We start from the raw sequence: 16,309 nt of genomic DNA, 5'->3' as shown, positions 1-16,309 counted from the left end.
TTCTAATATAAAGCTACATCTCAGAAAGGTGAAAACATCCTTTAACAACCAAAGACTTTTCCTTCTGGAAAACTGAAATACAATAATGCACAAAATTCTATGAAGTAAACATGCCAATTATGGAGAAATAAGGGAACTGGGATGTGCAGAAATTTAACTCTTTCCATGTCAGCTAGGGTTCTCCTTTTCTAAGGTAGAGGGAGGGATCCATTTATGTCAAACAGGAGCTGGATAATCCAGTTTAAATTTTTTTTTTTTTTGCACTTCAGCCTCCTTCGCATTCTGTAACAATCAAACACTGAAGACCTTACAGACCTCTTCTTCTTAACTAAGTACCAAGGAAGAATTATTGGGAATCAAAAGGCAAACAGATACAGAGTTTGCATCCAATGTGTTCCAGTACTGGCAACTCTCGTGATTTTTTCCACCAGTGTTGGGATTCTGTCTGGAGCTAGAGTCCACTTCATCACTAAGTGAGCAACTCTGGCCCTAACATGAATCTGAGCCCAGCCTGGGAGGTGGAAAAACATCCTCTGGTTGGCTGCCTTCCCCAACTTCTCACCCACTGGAACAGAGCCATCAATCAGGACTGATGTAGGAAGAACTCTCCTCCTCTCCCTCTCCCCATCCTCACAGCAACCTAAAGCCATTCTCTCACAGAAGAGGAGTCAGCAGGAGAAAAAGCATTCAAGGTACATCTATTCCCTCCCGCACCCTCCTGTCAGCATGGCTCCTCTGCTCATCCTCACTCTCTCCCTGCAACACCAAGCACGGGAAGAGGCAGAAGGGGCTGAAGAGTCCCTGGAACTGCTGCCCCCCAAACCTAGAAGAGGAGAGGGACCCTGCTGCAGCACCCTTCAGACCTGGGAGATGGGGGATGAAGAACCTCAGGAGGTGCTGCAGTGAGGCTGGGGGCTGAACCGATGGTGGGGACAGGACTGATTTGGAGGCTTGGGGGGGGGGGGGGGCAAAATTAATTCTTGGCAAAGGACAGGCGGATGAGGTGGTGAAAGCTCCTGCAGCGACAGTCAAAAATCACCTACCCAATAAATTTGGAAGAGAAGGCAACACTAATTGTTACACACACACAGGACTGGCAGGGGGAGTTAAAAAAATAATCAAAAGACAACACACACACAAACAAATTTGTGGTCAATCTCTCGATTTTTAATCTTTGGAGGTTGGCAATAGTGATGTTCACAGGCAGAAGAAGAGATTAGAAAAGTGATATCATCACACTAAGGAGAGAAGTGTCCTTTGAAAAATTCATTCCACCTTGATGCATTGCACTACTCCCTATTTGGGATGTAAAATAAATTCAGTTGATTATTTGCATTAATCAAAACATGAATGCTCTCTCACAGACCAAAAACCTCTGCATGTCACTCTACGTTCCAGTGAACTGGCTGCCAGTCTCAGTCCAATAGTCTCTCTGAATGTATAAGCGAATCAGAACCATTTGCTAATGATATTCCTCTTTACACACTTAATGACCCTACAAACATCAGGATTTTTCATCAACGGAGAAACTGAGTATACAGGAGGAAGAGTGAACAAACTACACAGTTTGTTTTTGTGCTAGTTTCTTTCAGTTAGTTATCCAGGTCCAAAATATTCAGAGATGTGATTAAGTTGAAGGTGCGCCCTTAAATCACAACTGCCCATACATGCTATTCTGTATTGTTAACGGTGCTTTAAGAGCATTGGATAGACACCCTGTTGTTATTTTAATTTATTTAAAGTAACTCCATGCCAATTCATTTCTATAACAGTCCCTGGCGTAGTGTGCGATAGACGCTTCCCTCCTCTATTAACTAGTCAGCTGAGTTACTGAGGTAATAGGAGAGTCTGGAAGCTGCGTGACTTTAAGATGCATAAAATAAAATCTGCAACAAGCACATGTAATTTGGTTAAATACATTGCATTAAATTCTTGCCACCACCTAGTCTGGACACACAGAATTATTTTTTTTATTGAGAGAGCATAGGAAGGGAAAGAGGATCAAATTTACCAGAATATCATCAAGACAGAACCCAAAAATGTGGGTTTCCTTGGACAGTCCTAAAGACTGGCAGCCCATTATAATTTCATTTGCTAGTTTTCCACCTTTAAAAACTTAGTTTAAGAATGTCAAAAAACCTTTTTTAAAAAGTTTTCAAGCTTTTCTATTAACTGCTCCTCTTCCTTCAAAGCACCCATCTGTAGAGTCCCAGAAGGCTCAATTCTCAAAAGTCACATGAATTCGTTAGAACTGGGGAGGCACCATAGGTTGGAGCGTGCAGACAAGAGTATGCAGACAAGACCAAATTCCATATCTCTTTTACATCAAAGGAAATAGCACCACAGCTTCGTTTCCTTGGGGTTTAACTAAAATCAAAACTGGGCGAACAGCAGATGACTAAAGCTAAACTAAGGCAAGACTGAGGAGATCGATGGTACGAAGAAGGAACCTGCCTCCTTATAACAATCCTGCCAGCAAGGGCTTTTTTCTCAAGTTGTTAAATTAAGCCACAGCCTTGGGCTTTTTCTGGTTTCCTTTATGCTACTGGTTGCAGAGGGCTAGAAAAGTGCATCACTTCCAACTGCACACAGACCTGGCAATGATGCAGCATGCATTCAAGATCTTCGGAATACAATTCTAAAAGTAAAGGAGTACTTGTGGCACCTTAGAGACTAACCAATTTATTTGAGCATAAGCTTTCGTGAGCTACAGCTCACTTCATCGGATGCATGCATCCGATGTAGTGAGCTGTAGCTCACGAAAGCTTATGCTCAAATAAACTGGTTAGTCTCTAAGGTGCCACAAGTACTCCTTTACTTTTTGCGAATACAGACTAACACGGCTGTTACTCTGAATACTAAAAGTGATATATAGGAATGAAGCAAAACACTATAAAAAAAAAAAATGCATGCATCCGATGTAGTGAGCTGTAGTGAGCTGTAGCTCACGAAAGCTTATGCTCAAATAAACTGGTTAGTCTCTAAGGTGCCACAAGTACTCCTTTACTTTTTGCGAATACAGACTAACACGGCTGTTACTCTGAATACTAAAAGTGATATATAGGAATGAAGCAAAACACTATAAAAAAAAAAATCCAGTGGTCCAAAATGAGAACACAACTCACTGTTAACATATCTCCCCACAGCTCTGTCTTCTGCATGGGATTCCAGTTAAGAGTCCAGTTCAAGGTCTCTGTCCCAATATTCAAACCCCTCCCTGGGACTGGCTTCTGTTACCCAATAAATCACCTCTCCCAACAGCTACATTTCACAACAACAGGGTGGAGGCTTGCGAGTGTTGGAGACAGAATTTACAGGGGCTGAGCTACATGAACTTACTCCAGCACAAGAGTGACCAGGAACATGACCATTTTTAGAACTAAACTTAAAACTAATTTCATTGATGTGGCTTTTCTTTGAATTTTTCCCCACACAAAATAGAAAGTCATATAAACTAATTGAACTATTTCCCCCACAGAATAGGAAGATAGACTGTTTCTCTTTTGAAATGCTTGGGAGGTGCTCAGATACAATCAAGTCAAACTAAAGCTACATATTAAGAGAATTTGATGTTTACCTTCTGCTACTGCACTGTTCTACCACTTCCTAAAATTCTGTGGTAAGTCTTTATATGTAGTACAGAAAAAAGAGGCTCTCCCACCTTTCTCCCAGGTTGGACCTGAACACAGAAGAGTCAGATCTTAAGACTACATCAATGTTTCCAATGGCAGCCTCTTTTAGAAGCTAATAATTCAGTTATAAACTTTCTGTGAACGATAATTTTGCAAAGAGACGGGTAATTTTAAAGCCACTTGTTTCACCCGCAAAGTCATAACTTCGGGATCTACTGAACTCTACTAACAAAGGAGTTTTCAGAAGCCTATTGATATTAGACAGAATAAGTCTATAATAATATTTAGGAAAACAAACGAACAAAACCTAACTAGTAAACTGAGGTATTGCTGCTGGTTTCCTTCTATTAGTTTCCAACAGATCTTCTATTTAAGCGAGTTTCAGGCAGAGCTGATCAACATCTAACAAAACAAATATTATCGGAGTACAAACTAAAGAAATATCCCTGCAAGTGTCTGCAAAACTATCTGCAAGAGCTCAAGTCTTCTCTCAAACAAGCAACAAACAAGATAAAAGTGGTAGAAAAACAGAACTGTCCACAAAACCAATTTTGTCACAGCTTTTAAATCTGGAACTAGAATGTGTGATCAGTCGTGGAACAACAAAAAAAAAAAAATTGTGGTTTCTTCATCACATTTGTTCAAAATAAAATGAATATCCATTTTACAGTAATGATGTGGGATCTGGATTATATTGTTTGAGTGCTTTTCAATAACTAGATTGAGGATTGGGTAAATCCTAGCTAACCAAGAGTTTGAAAAACCCAGGTGAGTGGGCAGAGTTGGACTAGAGAAGCCATCCACGCCCTTGAAAGATGGGAGGAACAGAATGGCACTTGAGCCACGTGCTATTTTTCAGAAAGGAGGCAGAAATCAGGGTTGCAGGAACTGCTCCTCTTTTGTAGAAGGGCCAGAAAGGAGCAGGGAAACAGAACAGAAGGCATCATTTTTCCTTTAAGAGGAAGGACCAGAGCTGCTGTGTGTTTTTGTTGTGTGGTTGCTGGTGAGTATTTGCTTCAGGTTGGGGGGCTGTCTGTAAGCGAGGACCGGCCTGTCTTCCAAAGTCTGTGAGAGTGAGGGATCGTCCTTCAGGATAGGTTGTAGATCCACACAACAAAAAACACTAACGCAGGAACCAATGCCTGCAACAAATCCCGTTGCCAACTCTGTCCGCATATCTATTCAAGGGACACCATCATAGGACCTAACCACATCAGCCATACCATCAGGGGCTCGTTCACCTGCACATCTACCAATGTGATATATGCCATCATGTGCCAGCAATGCCCCTCTGCCATGTACGTTGGCCAAACCGGACAGTCTCTACGCAAAAGAATAAATGGACACAGATCAGACGTCAAGAATTGTAACATTCAAAAACGAGCAGAAGAGCACTTCAATCTCCCTGGACACTCAATAACAGACTTAGAAGTGGCAATTCTTCAACAAAAAAACTTCAAAAACAGACTTCAACGAGAAACTGCAGAACTGGAATTAATTTGCAAACTGGACACCATCAAATTAGGTCTGAATAAAGACTCTGCGTGGACAGGTCACTTCAAAAAGTAATTTTCCCTCTGTTGATACTTAGCCCTTCTTGTCAACTGTTGGGAACGGGCAATGTCCACCTTAATTGAATTGGCCTCGTTGGCTCCCACTTGGTAAGGCAACTCTCATATTTTCATGTGCTGTAATACATATACTGCTTACTGTATTTTTCACTCCATGCATTTGATGAAGTGGGTTTTAGCCCACAAAAGCTTATACCCAAATAAATTTGTTAGTTTCTAAGGTGCCACAAGGACTCCTCCTTGTTTTTGCGGATATAGACTAACACGGCTACCACTCTGAAACCTAACACAGGAATGACTCACTGGCCCAAAGCATTTCATGATTTGATTATGTATTAGTCCAGTAAAGAATGTGTTCATATTTTTAAGTAACCCATGTCCAATGCATCTCTTAGAAGCATTTTATACTACAACACAGGACAACCAAGCCCAGGAAAATCATAGGCTCAATGGCTCCTTCAGATGGAAGTGGAGAAGCAACAGTCTCATTTTATATAGTAAAGAGAAGGAAGTTAATATTATCAAATAGTAGCACTATTATAAAATGAAAAACCACATTAAAAAACTGGAGAAACATTCTTCTAAAATTAACAGTGAATGACATCTGGCTCCCAGAAGAATTCCAGTAAACCTGAAAGAAAATACTGAGTCCTTCTCTTGGGGAGGTGACATATACCCTTAACTGAGATCAAGCAGAAAGAAGTAGAAATCATATTTGGAATCCAAGCCACAAGAAAACACCCCACATAAAACACAAAAGCCTTTAACCACCAATAAGAGCGAACATATAGCAAAACTGCAATGCCCAAAGCCAGTGAAAACATACAAAGAACATTATTAATGTAAAATTTAGGCATTCTAGGTATAAACCAGAATGGAGGAAGTTCTGACCAGAACATAATGTTTTTAATAATTCAGGCTCTTAATGGTGAAAAGGTAAATTTCGTATGGTATGTATCATCACTAATCTTGCGAGCTTCTCTTCTAGACCTAAGAACAAGAAGGCAAAGTGAAGGATGAAATGTTAACTTAGAAGATATTTGCTTTGTTGGGCTAAACCATAGTAGGAAGTAAAAACCATAATCATTACTCTCACAAATAAATAAGTAAAAAGAAATCAAAACCTAAAGAATGGTGAAAAGTTAAAAGAAAGTTTCAAAACTAACATTAAAGAATTTCCGTGGCTAACTCACTATTTTGTTTTTACCAGGTATTTGCCTTTTTCTTAAGCTCATCCACTTGAATCTTTTTAACACTCTCAGGAAAATGCCTCCTTCTCCTAAAGTCTTCTCAAAACTGTTTCCCTCTCACAATTTAGTCTTCCTCATAATTTCTGAGATCAGACCGTAAGGGCTTTTAAAGAGAGACAATTTCACTTTTGTCTCCTATTTGACACTCTCTAGTTACATTCTCTTCCTCTTGCACAGGCACAAACTATTCTCAGACTGTTTCTCTTCTCTTGTTAAGCAACATATCAATCCACCTCTTAAAAGGGCAGTCAATTAAAAACGAGAATCCTGTTTAACAGGAGACTGGATCTTTCAAAAAAGAATAAAGAGTTTGGGTTGGGCTGTGCTATTTTCTGTGTTACTGTTAAATGTGTGAGCGAATGTATCTACAAAATGCTACTATGGTTTCTAATTAAGTTTTAAGACATTAGCTGTTAATTATCAAATGTGGGCAGAGTACACACATTCATTACTTGATGTTGCCAATTTGAGATGTTACATATAAGCTTATAACAAAAATCTTGTTAATAAATCTTGACCATAAATTGCCCAGGATACTCGTTTCCCCCAGAGCACATTTCTACCACAATATTCCCCAAGGTGGTAGGGAGGCCTCTCAACCTGGAAACATACTGGTAGCAGCAGCCTCTTCCTCTGGTTCCAGTATATTGTTCCAAAACTTTCTACTCTTGCAAGATCACCACCTTCAGCCACACATCAGCCTTCAAGATGCCCAACAAACTCCTGCCACTGAAAACCCCTCAATGTCACGTTAATCAAAAGCATTCAGAGCTTTTCAGGGACTGGAAATTAAGCTTGTCAGAGTTCTGAAATTTGCTATCAGCTAGCACTTTGTTGGCCCTTCTGCTTTATAGGGCATAAGAGTTCCTTCCGGGGGGTGGGAGGGCGGCACCCTCCCAGGTTGCATGTACTTTTTTTTTTTTATGTGACCTTATCAGTCACAAGATAGAAAAATATCAAATTGGCCAGTACTTTCCACTTCAAAACTTCCTGAATTTACTTCAAATCAGTAGTCTTGCTTTCCTTACACAAAGGATCTTAAGTATGCCCATGTTCGCTAAAAAAACCTGTGTTTTTCTAACGAGACTCTAGGGTATAATGCCCAGTCCACACATTTATATGTATGATCACATTTCAGAACTGAACTAAGAACCCTGCAACTGACACAAAATTGTGGCATTCACATAGATCCAAGTTTGCAGATACTAATCAAGCAACGTTGTGTCCAACTGGCTTAACAAAGGTAAGAACTGACTTCAGGAAGTACATGCTCTGTGTGTATTACTTTAATGCATTTTTAGATAGTTTCACAAAAGACACTGCACAAGAGAAACTATTGTATTTTTCCTGCAACTGTTTATATCATTAACACTTAAAGCAGAGTTTGGTGCTGCAATCTGTATACTGCATTTGGCATTAATGATATTATCACTCGTAGAAGGGATAGAAAACCATAAGGGACTTTCCTTACCTGCCAAGATTTAAATTATGGGGAACTGATTTTCCAGCTATTTTTATTTTAAAGTATTTAAGTTTTTGCCTGCACAAAGAATTCAGTTCACCTTTCTAAAGCAAAAAGGACAGCATGGAGATCATTGTGATATTCTTTTAGTCAGATTCTTTTTGTGTGGGGAAGGGGGAAAGGGTGACACTTAAGCTTTCCTCCTTTTTTCTTACGTCTAGCCTCAAAAGACTGCCCCATACCAATCCAGCTTGCTCTTTTTTTAAAAGAAGGCTTCAAAGTCCATTTCTCCATCATTCTCAAACAGAAAGCAGAATGAATTTTTACTTTTACATGTCTTCTTCCTACTTCTCTTTCACACCCCACTAAGTCCCAATGTTATATAGCCATGTTGCATGTTATATAGAACTATAGACACCAGATGTCTGCTAACCACATACATGCAACATAGAGACTAGATATTACAACTGTGAACATCAGGTTTCAGAGTAGAAGCCGTGTTAGTCTGTATTCGCAAAAAAGAAAAGGAGTACTTGTGGCACCTTAGAGACTAACCAATTTATTTGAGCATAAGCTTTCGTGAGCTACAGCTCACTTCATCCGAAAGTGAGCTGTAGCTCATGAAAGCTTATGCTCAAATAAATTGGTTAGTCTCTAAGGTGCCACAAGTACTCCTTTTCTTTTTGTGAACATCAGGTTAAACATAGGTTAAAAGAAAAGTTTCCATTCGCTATCAGTTGCGGTAGGACTTGTAATTCTCTTTCTGCTCTCTTGACAATAGTGGGCAAGTCCATCATAAATAGTCTCAAAATACTTTGAACGTTCCATTTGCCTTTTAAAGGAGGAGTCACTAAAATTAAGGTTACTTTAAAATGCTTTTATTCAGGAGGTCAGGTTAGAACTTACTTTAATTTTCTTGCTTAATTCTAAACGTAGCGTAAATTGAATGGATGTCATTTCGTTCTGAGTTGGAAATTTAATTTGCATACAAATGCACTGCAATCTTGCCTGAAGGAGAGCAAATATCTATAAGGCAGATACATAACCGTACCAGCAAGACTCCAACCAAACCTTTGGACTTCCAAACACTTGTACTGACTAACTATGCTCCTCATACCTAGAAAAGGTAGACAAGATTCTCTGCCCAGTGAAAGATATTTCAGAATGTAATGACAGACACTTAATAGCTACTGTGAAAAATGGCAGGCAAATTCAAACTAAAAACTGCAATACAGTTTTCAGATGTTTGTAAACGCTCCACAATGGATTCTAAAAATCTCTTTACCTGACTGGTTGATACTGATTCAATTATTATGCACTACTGCTTGAGGTCTGACACTTTATACACAGTGCAAGCTTAGGTGGTGAAAACACGAAGGCTATTGTGTCATGTAATGCAATCCTGAAACTGAAGAGACAGGACACCAGAGTAGCAATATTTAACCCACAAGTGGTTCTCTTCTTGGGTTTGACTTAGGCAAAGGTTTCCAAACTGTGGGGCGTGTCCCCTAGGGCGGCTCGGGGAGGGAGCACCACCTCCACCCTCTAACTCACCTCAGTGGGCCACCCAGCCTTACATCTGTCTATTTTTGGCTGGGATGTGGGGGGAGGGTGCAACCAAAACTTGTAACTCAAAGGGAGGAAAGGGGTGTCAGCTCAAAATGCATTGGTTTACAGTTAACTTGTTATTATTCTTTGTTTCTAAGATGGTATAACTCTTCTATATCTCTCTGACTCTGCTGGAAGATAAAATGGTTTTTCAATGTTTAAATGACAAGTGTTAGTGCTAAAGACCATTACATCACAGTTCACCTGTCTCACTTACTACCTCACTTATCTGTAAAAGCCTGTTTATTTGTGTAGATCAGTGGCTCTCAGCCCACCACTGTGGGCAGCATATCCAGCTCTCTGTGTGTTACGTGGGCCGAACTCATAAAAATTAAAAATATAAATATATATATATACACACACACACACACGCCCTCCCCCCCGTATGGCCCTGAGGATGTCACATGGGCCGTAGCGGTGTGCTGACTGGATCACAAGTGGCCCGCAGGTTGAGAACCACTGGTGTAGATGTTGCCAGTGGGGGGTTGTTTCAGATTTGATAGCAGACATCTATTGTGGATTTTCAGAGAGGTCTGACCCTCTACCAGTACAACTGTCAATTTTAATTGCACCAATCCCAACAGAGAAGAACATGTGATGGGGTCAGAGTGACCCAAACCCAGTGTCTTTTTTAAGTATACCATAATTTCGAAGTCCTTGTCATAATTTAAATAAATTTATACCTCTGACGACATTTGAGTTATGAGGCTCCTGAAAGTGTGACAGTTGCAAGAATTCAGTCTTTTTCAGATTCTACCATATTTCAGAAAAAGTGCAATTTAATGAATAATGAGATTCCAAAATATTTAAAATGGTTGTAGTAGTAACTAGTGAGCATGTTCACCTGCTATTTTTAAGTGTAAATATTCTGCTTTATTTTGTAGTCCATTCTCCCAATGTCTGCATACATAACAAAAAATCCTTTTATGTAGACGTTATTAGAGAAAGCTGAAGCTTTGTCAAAAGAGCACAGGAAATTGCTTTAGATGGACCATGTGAAATACAGAAGGTCAAATTAATTCAACCTTTTCAGTACCAAAAAATGATAGTCAACACCAACAATGTACACACTGGGTCTATTACTAATGCAATTTGAAGCGACTATAACCGTACTGTGTAATGGACAGAATATGATACACATTACAGTCTAAGAAGTAATAACACTAATGTCTACAGAAGAGTATAGAAATTCTAATACTTGTTCCTACAGTGGTAGACACCACTGCAGTTAGCAATATTTTGTTAGCCTCTTCCAAAGCAGTAGCTAGAACAATATGTCCAGTTAAGGGTTATTGTTTGAATGTCTAATTCCTTCTGTGCTGCTAGCTTCTTTATTAATCCAACACTCCCAAAGCTGTAAGACCAGCTCTGCCATACATAATGCAGCTATGCAACTCCTGTAATCAGCAACAGAATTTACTCACAGTGTAAAAATGAACTCCCAAGTCTTTCCTGGGCATTTGCTGCACAGTCAGTGGGTCTGCATCTTTTCTGTCCTAGACATACGGAAAAATAAATTAAGTAAATAGCACATTCAGTGTCTGCTATGTATTTTCTTGATTTGTCGTCATATCACAAGCACAGAAAGATAGGTTTACAGAACACTCTTTCTTCCACCCCCAATCCCAACAGAGTTCAGTACAGGGCCAACAGTAAGAATGTGAAACCAAGAAGTGGAGACACCCTCTGCTAAATCTCTGGAGAGGAGTTTCTGAAATAGAAGACTAAAATTGCCTGATCAACAAAGGACATATGTTAAACCCAGACTAGAGTATTTTTAATCTTATGTTATCCTTCTGCACTGTCATGTGTCTTTAGAACTTGGGATACATGATGCATTAATAAGTCTCTTGAGTTCACTGTTCCTGCTAGAACCCAGTAGCATCCTGCTAGATTCTGAATTAGAAGTGAGGCAGCAAGCAATGCATCAGAAACTGAGTACATAAATCATTTCTATCATAAATAAATTTCTGTTTGATTCCCTTTTCATGCTGAACAGCAAGCAGCAGTAGTAATCAGAGGCTGGAGCATTACAGCAGGATCTTATGTAATACTTCAATTGTGCAGAGAACTAAGCCAAAAGGTTGGGGGGGGGGGGAGGGAAGAGGAGAGAAACCTGTGCAGATCTTCATCAACACATGTTTCCAAACACACCAATTTGAACCTAGTCATTTTGAGCCTTCTATCACTCTTTCAAGCAAAGATCAACACTGCTTCTTATTAGTTCAATAAATATACCTTTTGCCATCTCTGGGTCAAACTTTTACAGAAATAAAACACCCAAGAAGAACTGAACCCGATAGTTTGAAGTGTACAGGTTGAGAATACGTGTGAGGCAGTGGAATGGCAAGTCACATGAGCCAAATACTAAACAGTAGGGTGAATACCAAGAATAAAGCTACTAAGTCCCTTCAATTGTATACTGTATTTGGATCTAGAAAATTCACAGAGGACAGACACACAGCCCACAACAAATCTAACATTGTACATCTAAAGCCTGGGCTATGCTACAGAAATGTACATTCCCATCCCCACCCCCCAAAAAATTCCACTAGCACCAACACTGGTTCAGTTGAACACTAATCTAGGGATGGTTCTGGTAGCTGGAACTGTTTTTACTTTTCAGCAGGTCTAACTGACACAGTAGTGAAAAAAAGGCTCGTGGCTAGAGCCTTATATACATTAGATCATGGACCAGTTCTAACATCCATTCAACTGAACTAGTGGGAATTTTTTGTAAGTGTTCTCATTGTTGACACTGCACAACCTTAACATGAGGATCAGCAATGGTACCACTCGTAGAAACTGTTTCCAAAAAAAAAAAGTGTCCCAACTACAGTTCCCACCACAATTTGAAGATGAAGTTCCATTATATAAAGTACAATGACATCATACATAAAGCTCCAGCTACAGAAGAGGGGTACTGCTGACTACACTGACCACATATAAAATGATCGGGTATGTTCCTAAGAAATTTACTATAATTGTAATGTTAAAAAAAGGTGCCAAAACCATCTTGGAACTTTCTATTATGCCTTTAAAAAGTATATCACCATCTTGATAATAGAAATACCAAAGAGTAAAATACGTGGTTTATAAAAGTTGATTTTTCAATATCAATTTTATTAGAATAAGGAATAAGCGTTCCTGAAGTCCATACATCAGATTTTACAGTAGTTACTGAGGCTTATACTGTGTGTCTGTTTTTTTTATTACTGACCATTTCTGATTTAGTAACAGGCTGCCAGTCTTCAGAGTAAGAGCCGTGTTAGTCTGTATTCGCAAAAAGAAAAGGAGTACTTGTGGCACCTTACAGACTGCCAGTAATGCACTGATACTGCCTTAAGTTTGAGGCCTCTAGATAAACCACCCATAGCCACATATCTTCACTCCATAAACTACAATGATGCAAGTGACATCATCAAACCAAGCCATTTTCAGGCCTATCACTTGGTGTTATACATATATTCTACCATACACACACACACACACAGAATCAAGGCTCCCGCACATTGTACTTGAATTTTCCAGAGGAAACTATTCATTTTCATAAAGCATATGACCATGAATATTGATAATTAGGACTGCAGGTTTGTCACAGATACTGTGATTTTTCTGTTTGTCTGTGACTTTTCTTTGTGTCTTTGATTAACTCTGGGACACAGCCTGATCATGTTTACTACCGTAGCTTGGGGCAAGTGATCTGGCAGCACCATGGCCAGGAAGGGTGGGGGCAACATGTTCTAGGGGGAGCGCCCCGCCTGCACAATGTGACGAGAACCAAAGGGCTGGAGCAGAGAGCTGGGTCAGTCCTGCAGGACAAGAGCCATTGCTGAGGGCTGAGAGCAGGGCACTCATTCTGAAAACCACCTCTCTTCCCCCCTCCCTAACCCCCAATGACCTCCCAACCCAGGGACAGGACCTGACCTCCCCACATTGTGACTTTATACACCATTTCCTCCTAAACCCATAACATGTACTAGATTTACCATGACTGCAGTACGATTTTTTTATTTTAAAAAAATGCTATGACAAATCTGCAGCGCTAACGATAATTTGTCATACTGCTTACAGCAAGCCATCTCAGACTGACAACACACAGAAACCAGCAAACATTAGTTTACAAAAAAAGTCATTCCTTTTCATAAGCCATGATGATGTCCTGACATCACAAAATCACATCACATCTAACACCCTCTGGTAACAGAAATATGAAGACACGATCAAGTGACACACATTTTAAAAAGGAAATTTTCCTTTTACAAAAATACCTTCCTTCTCACAGACCACAGCCATGCAGATAATTATTTTACACTTGTAATAGGGTACGTCACTAATCAAGGTATTCCAGTAACAAATACCAACACATCTAGCAATCAGCTTGTATTATAAACATATTTAACATGAGCAAAAGGAACTCTGTTGCCTCTTCATCAACTGTGATGATGCACTAATACAGTCTGAGGCCTGGGACATTCTGCTAAGAGAAATATCAATACCTATATGATGCAGTACTAAGCAGATATAAAAACTAACATTCCCTGCCGGTTTAGCTGTTTTCTTCACAATTCTCATTAGTTTAGCTAATACTGGTCATTTCCACCCCCTCACCCCCAACAACACACTCTCTTTGTTTGTTTAGCTGCTGGTCATCTCACTTTCCTTATGCCAATCCTTGTCCCCCTTCTCCCAACTCGAATTCGTTGACTAAACTATTTCCCTCCTCACTACTGGTCTTGCCACCCAATCCTTAAGTGGGTGGTTACCTCTCTCCCTCACTTTGCTCCTTGCTGATTCAACAGCTTGTTCCCCCTTCGCCATTATCCTCACTGGTTTAACTACTGGTCCCCTTCCCCAAGACTCTTACCTCCTGGCTTCAGTGAATTACCCCTACTGCTGTAGGCAGCTTTGTTCTACAGCACGGTAACGAGTCAAAGGGGCCCTAGCCCAGGGCCAGACAGGTGCAGTGGCTAAGGATAAAGCCCCTCCCCCAGGACTCCTACCCACACTTTCTGCAGCCAGCCCCCTGTGAGAATACAAGCAGCCAAAGCTCACTATTTGGCAGCATGTCTCCCTTCTCCAATGCTCCCCGCGCAGGTGCAGAGGATCATTATTCCGCAGGTCCCTGCAGCGATGTTCTGCGCAGGCGCTGAGCACACGAAGCAGCAGGATGTTGCTGCTCCTGGCTCTTCCCTTCAAGGTGCGCGTGCGTGGTATCTTGACTGTCCCTCCTCCGGCACCCCGATCGAGACTGCGCGCGCACACGGCCTCATCTCGGACTCTGGCGGATGCCTCCTGTTGCTGCGCACGCGCCTTCCCAACACCGACTGGAGTTCCGCGCGCACGCGCGCGCCCTCCTCCCAACAAATGCGTCCGCGCCTCCCCGCTGTTTCGGCTCTCAGCGGCTCACACTTTGGCAGCGCTGCGGCGCATGCGCTGTTCTCCTTCTGTTCCCCTCCACAGTGAGAGCTCACTATTTAGCAGCGGGCTGCCGTTGTCGCAGTGCCATTTGAAGAGCCACTATGGAAAGAGGGGCAGTCCGGAGCGGCTCTCTCACTCCCAACCAGCTGGTCAGTCCCGGCTTGGGGCTGCCCTACATGCGACTCCCGGAGGGGGTGTGGTGCCACCACCACCTCCCTGGGGAGATCCTCGGGTCTCGCCCCACTCCGCCATCCGGTGTCCCCCTCCTACCTCACCTGAGGTTGCGCCGCTGGTTGTTGCTGTCCCCTTGTGGTCTCCTCATGCTGCCCCAAACCGACACATCCGGGCCTCGCCGCGACGCCGTCCCTCAGCGCCGCGACGCCACGCTCGGGGAGACGGAGAGGGGGAGGGGTGGGGGTGTGTGTGGAGAGGGACGCACTGAGCATGCGCACCCTGCCGGGCGGCGGGAAAAGCGTCGAGCAAAGCGGGAGCGTGGCGGCCGAGGCCCGCGCGCGGAGGTGAGGGCGAGCGGGGAGAACGCGGCGCGCGTGCGGGGGAGGCTGCTGTTGGGGGGCGCGTCGCGGGAGCAGGGTGGCTGGGGTGAGGGGGCATCGTGTGGGGAAGCTGCTGTTTGGGGGTGCGGCCCTTGAGGAGAAGGGAGGCTGCTGGGCTCCATTTTGGGGAGGTGCCTGGCATGCTTACAGGGCAAGGGGCACCGGCGTCCCCTCCTGGGCGTACAGCTAAGCTAGGGGGAATTCCCCGATTTTCGCAGCCTTCGACCGGGCTTTGGGCTACAATCCCCCGCGTATTGACCTGCCTTACCTAGCAACTTCGGACGCCCGCGGTTCTTCCCTGCAGGAGTCTGCCCAGCGGGCTGCGGTCTGCCTGACGGCCACGCCGGGTTTGCTGGAGCGGCAGGAACAAGACCTCGAGAGAGAAGGGTTCTAAAACCACCCTCTTACCTGCGTATCGCCCTTCCCTAAAGGCGTCCCTGTCTGCTGCCGGTAACGCAGGCAGGCCCGACTTCTTTAGCCACCCCCAGCGGGTCCGTGTGTCTCCCTCCGAACGATTACCACCCTCCTCTTCAGACGATGTTCCTTTATAAACCTCCCCCAGGACTTTAGGTCTTTTGCCTTTTCCTGAGTTGGTCCACACTAGTGTTGTAGTTTAGTTAGAGAGGCGGCAGAACCAACAAAGCTGATAGTCCTGTCATTGTCCCTTAGCAACTCAAGCATTTGCAGAGAAGTAGCTTATCTTGAGCCATTCTTTTCCTTCCTGCCTGTGTGATTTTTTTTTTTAAGACAATCTCCTGTTATTGTAAACTAATACAGTCATATGGAAAACAACCCCAATGTAGAGTATTCA

At 42.3% G+C, this 16,309-nt stretch overlaps 1 protein-coding gene across 7 annotated transcripts in view; it reads right to left on the bottom strand.

The window, feature by feature from the left end:
• The window catches only part of SPOP (speckle type BTB/POZ protein), a 40,164-nt gene extending 24,799 nt beyond the window's left edge, over positions 1 to 15,365 (bottom strand). For 2 of the 7 annotated variants that reach the window (XM_077806395.1, XM_077806399.1), the window contains exons 1-2: positions 15,220 to 15,365; positions 10,948 to 11,019 (exon numbers count right to left, since the gene is read on the bottom strand). The gene's annotated coding sequence lies outside the window, so the exon portion shown is untranslated. Of the gene's footprint in view, positions 1 to 10,947; positions 11,020 to 14,390; positions 14,519 to 14,578; positions 14,902 to 15,214 lie in introns of those variants that run through there. The other 5 variants (XM_077806396.1, XM_077806402.1, XM_077806401.1 and 2 more) reach the window with 4 other exon arrangements.
• Positions 15,366 to 16,309: the final 944 nt, after the last annotated feature.

The sequence above is a fragment of the Eretmochelys imbricata genome, chromosome 27 (assembly GCF_965152235.1).
Source record: "Eretmochelys imbricata isolate rEreImb1 chromosome 27, rEreImb1.hap1, whole genome shotgun sequence".
Classification (NCBI taxonomy): domain Eukaryota; kingdom Metazoa; phylum Chordata; order Testudines; family Cheloniidae; genus Eretmochelys; species Eretmochelys imbricata.
Note: the sequence above shows the minus strand (reverse complement) of the source record. Positions and strands in the feature narration are given on the sequence as shown.